Below are 4,815 nucleotides of genomic sequence, written 5' to 3' on the forward strand. Positions count from 1 at the left end.
GAATGTAAGCGAGCGGGTTACCCCCGTGGGCTCAGCCTTGTTGGCATCTATCCGGGAAACTGTATGGAACCCCCTCTGGTAGGCGGACCAACGCCCCAGACCCCAAAGATGTCTGTGTCCCGTCCCTGGAAACTGTAAGCATGTTGTGTTACCAGGCTGCAGATGGAACTAAGTTTGACCTTAAGGGGGTTACCCTGGATTACGTGCGTGGGCCCAATGTAATTACAGCATCCTTAAAAGTGGAAGAAAGAATCGAGAGACCCAGGGACATTGGCAGTGTGGCAAGGATTCAGCCCAGTGCTATCAGGAATGATGATGGAGGAAGGGGCCACAAATCAGGGGAGACAGGAGCCTTCTGGCAGCTGGAAAAGGCCAGGAGACAGAGTGTCCAGAAAGGAAAGCGCCCCCCCCCCCCCCCCAGCGGGCACTCTGATCTTTGCCCAGTAAGGTCCAGGTCAAATTCATCCCCCGAACTGTGAGATCACAAATGTGTGTGTGTGTTCGCAAAATTAGTGGTAATTTGTGACAGCAGCAATAGAAAACAAATACACCCTCTTCTTTTTATTTTAATGTTTATTTATTTTTGAGAGAGAGGCAGAGCGTGAGCAGGGGAGGGGCAGAGAGAGAGGGAGACACAGAATCCAGCTCTGAGCTGTCAGCACAGAGCCCGAACCCACGAACCGTGAGATCATGACCTGAGCTGAAGTCACTTAACTGAGCCACCCAGGTGCCCCCAAAACACCCTCTTAAAATCACACCACTGGGAGATGGGGAGGCAGAGACATTTCTCCAGGGACTCTCCTCCCTCATCCGCTAAGGGTTGTCCCTGGGGGCAGTGAGTCCCCTATAGCTCGCAGAAGCAGCCCGCAGTGTGGGGCAGGCAGGTGACTGAGGGGGCATGTTGTTCATGGGCTGGATGCTGTCTATGAAGCTACAGGGGGACTCTGAGGTGGGCTGGGCACAGATGGCATCCATAGTCACTGCCACGGCACCCGGCCGTAAGTGGTCAAGCCAGGGTTCAAACTGGGGCTAAGCCTGGAGTCCACGTGCCTGGCACCGAGGGTGTCCCTGCAGCATTTGAGGCCACTAAGTACATAGTCCTTTTCTTCTTGAAATTCTCAGGGGGTTGATGTTAGTTAGCTCTTCCCTCATTCTCCTCCTAACCTCTTTGGCTACTTCTTGATCATGAGTTTTTTAAGTTTTTATTTATTTGTTTATTTGTGTATTATTTATTTTAACATTGATTTATTTTTGAAAGAGAGAGACAGAGCACTAGTAGGGGAGGGCCAGAGAGAGAGAGAGGGAGACACAGAATCCAAAGCAGGCTCCAGGCACTGAGCTGTCAGCACAGAGCCCAAAGCAGGGCTTGAACCCATGAACCGGGAGACTATGAACTGGGCCAAAGTCGGACGCTTAACTGACTGAGCCACCTAGGATCCCCTCTTTTTTTAAGTTTTTTTTTTTAATGTTTATTTATTTATTTTGAGAGAGAGAGAGAGGGAGGCAGGGAGAGGGGCAGAGAGAGAGAGAGGGAGAGAGAAAAATTCCAAGCAGGTACCCGACAGTCAGTGCAGAGCCCAACTCGGGACCCGAACTCGTGAACTGCGAGATCATGACCTGAGCTGAAACCAAGAGTTGGACGCTCAACCGGCTGAGCCACCCAGGCGCCCCTAAGTTGTTTATTTTTTTTTTTAGATGTTTATTTTAGTTTTGAGAGAGAGAGAGACAGAATCCAAGGTAGGTTTCAGACTCTGAGCTTTCAGCACAGAGCCCAACGTGGGGCTCGAACGCACGAACCGCGAGATCACGACCTGAGCCGGAGTCGGACGCTTCATCGACTGAGCCACCCAGGTGCCCCTAAGTTTTTTTTATTTAAGTAATCTCCACACCCAGCGTGAGGCTCAAACTCATACCCCTGAGGTCAAGACTCGAATGCCCTTCCAACTTCCAGCCAGGTTTCCCCCCCCCCCCCAACCCCCATTAATCTTTCTTGGTGCCTCTTTCTTGTCCTTCACACCCCACGCTGATGCTCATCCAGTTTGTCCTGACATCCTTCTCATGCTCTTCTTATGTTGCACATGGCTCCTAAGCTGTGTCATACAAAATAGCAGCCACCTCTCGTGGTCGCTACTCAGTGCTTGGCATGTCCGGATTGAGATGTCCTCCCCGTGTAAAAAGCTGCACCAGATTTTGAAGACTTAAAACGAGAAAAAGAATGTAAAACGTCTCAGTAGATTTTATACTGCTCCATTTTGAAATATAATAATCCACATATGTTGGGGTGTATTAAGCACGTTATTAATTTCATCCGTTCCTTTATACTTGTTTTTTTTTTAATTTTTTTAATTTTTTTTTCAACGTTTATTTATTTTGGGGACAGAGAGAGACAGAGCATGAACGGGGGAGGGGCAGAGAGAGAGGGAGACACAGAATCGGAAACAGGCTCCAGGCTCCGAGCCATCAGCCCAGAGCCCGACGCGGGGCTCGAACTCACGGACCGCGAGATCGTGACCTGGCTGAAGTCGGACGCTTAACCGACTGCGCCACCCAGGCGCCCCTATACTTGTTTTTTTAAAAAATGTTTATTTATGTTGCTCCTGCGTGTGCATGAGCAGGGGAGGGGCAGAGAGAGGGGCAGAGAGAATCCCAAGCAGGCTCTGCACTGTCAGCACAGAGCCCACTGCGGGACTCAGTCTCGACTTGGATGCTCAACCAACCGAGCCACCCAGCTGCCCCTCTTTTTACTTGTCTTAATGCGGCCACTTGGCCACGGAAAATAGCGTGGGGGGGCTGACAGCGTATTCCTCCTGGACAGCGCTGCTTTGGAAACTGCCTCCATCTGCGTGGCCCCAGACACGGGCATTCAAGCCCGTACATGAGTGTTCCAGAACACCCCACATTTGGCAGGTCCAGACCAAAAATAACCATTTCCTCCCAATCCTGCCACAGCCCATTGACTGTCTCCCTTATTTACTCTCTTAGCGAGTGGGCAATTGTCCGTGGTGTCGTACATGCTGGGACCCCAGCTGCTGTCTCCGATCTCCCTTTTCCAGTCTTCACTATTATGCAGCATTTCCAACCTCCTTGCGCTGCTGGTATCCAGCCCTCCCCCAATACCTTAGTCCATTTTCTCATCTCTTACCCTGACTAGTGTGGAAGTATGCTACTTTATGATCTTTTTGTTAGAAGTTTCACTTGTTTCCATTCAGTCCAAAGTGATTATCGATGGTATTTATCAAAGGCAAACCTGACCGCGTGCTTTCCCTGCCTAGAACGTTGAGGTGGTTTGCATTGCCTCTGGCTCTGTTTCCCCAAGTAGGGAACTCGTTCATGGGTGTGCATGGATGATTTTAAGTGGTACATATGGGAACATGTTATTTTTCTTATTTAAAAAATGTTTAATGTTTATTTTATTTGTGTGAGAGCGAGCGAGCCAGCGGGGAAGGGACAGAGAGAAGGAGACACAGAATCTGAAGCAGGCTGCAGGCTCCAAGCTGTCAGCACAGAGCCTGATGCGGGGCCTGAACCCACAAACTGCGAGATCATGACCTGAGCCGAAGTCAGATGCCCAGAGCCCGACTGAAGCCCATCTGAAGTCGGCCGCTTAACCGACTGAGCCACCCAGGCGCCCCAAGAACATTTTATTTTTACAGTTATGTAAACACACTTTGGAACGATGTAACCAACATAGAAAACCCATGATTTCATAGACATTATTCTTTAGGACAAAAAAAATGAGTCAAGGAAAAATTAAAGAAACAGTAGCCCAGGTTAAACTAATAGCATGGGTCAAGTGCATTTCAGATAAATTTCAGATTCTTTACTATGGTTATATATTAAAAAAAAAAAAATGGGGTGCCTGGGTGGCTCAGTCGGTTAAGCGGCCGACTTCAGCTCAGGTCATGATCTCGCGGTCCGTGGGTTTGAGCCCCGCGTCAGGCTCTGTGCTGACAGCTCAGAGCCTGGAGCCTGTTTCGGATTCTGTGTCTCCCTCTCTCTGACCCTTCCCTGTTCATGCTCTGTCTCTCCCTGTCTCAAAAATAAATAAAACGTTAAAAAAAAAATTAAAAAAAAATCAAAACCCTTGGTAATCCAGCTTATACTTTTTCTCCCTCATCTGGTTTCCAGAAGGAACTCTCTTCTATTCAGCTGTGCAGCCGGAGTGGTTGAGTGGTTGCAGACCACCAGGCTCACCTTTTCTTTCTCCACATCACCTCCCAACAAGCGCCATTCCTTTTTTTTGGACCACCTTGTCCCCCCGTCTGGCCAATGGGAGCTAAACCTGTAAGATTCTGCTCCAGGAGTCTTCTCTCTCTCGCCAGTTCTCGGGCTACTCGAGGGGGAACGACTACCCCATCTTCAGTAGGCAGAATCATGGCCCCCAAAGATGTCCTATCCTAATCACCCGTGAATATGTTTCCTGACGTGGCAAAAAAGGGACTTTGCAGATGTGATTTAGTTAAGGATTTTTTTTTTTTTTTTTTTTTTTTTTTTTTTTGATGAGGAGACTATCCTGGATTATCTGGATGGACCGATGCAACCTCTGGGGTCAGAGTGGTCTGGGGCCACAAGCTTCCAGAAGCTGCAAAAGGCAAGGAAATTGATTTTCCCCTAGAGCCTCCAGAAGGAACACAGCCCTGCCAGATAACCCATTCTGGTCCTCATCTTGGACCCTATCCTGCTGATTTGCAATTATTCCGTATACCTAATCTCCCTCCCCTCCCCCAAAGCCTGCGTTCCTTGTGGGAGACTGTCTTGAGTATGTTTGCCTCCCAGTACCTAGCACATTCCCTGGCTTGTGGCAGGAATGGCAGA

This window comes from Prionailurus viverrinus, chromosome B4, assembly GCF_022837055.1.
Source record: "Prionailurus viverrinus isolate Anna chromosome B4, UM_Priviv_1.0, whole genome shotgun sequence".
Classification (NCBI taxonomy): Eukaryota; Metazoa; Chordata; class Mammalia; order Carnivora; family Felidae; genus Prionailurus; species Prionailurus viverrinus.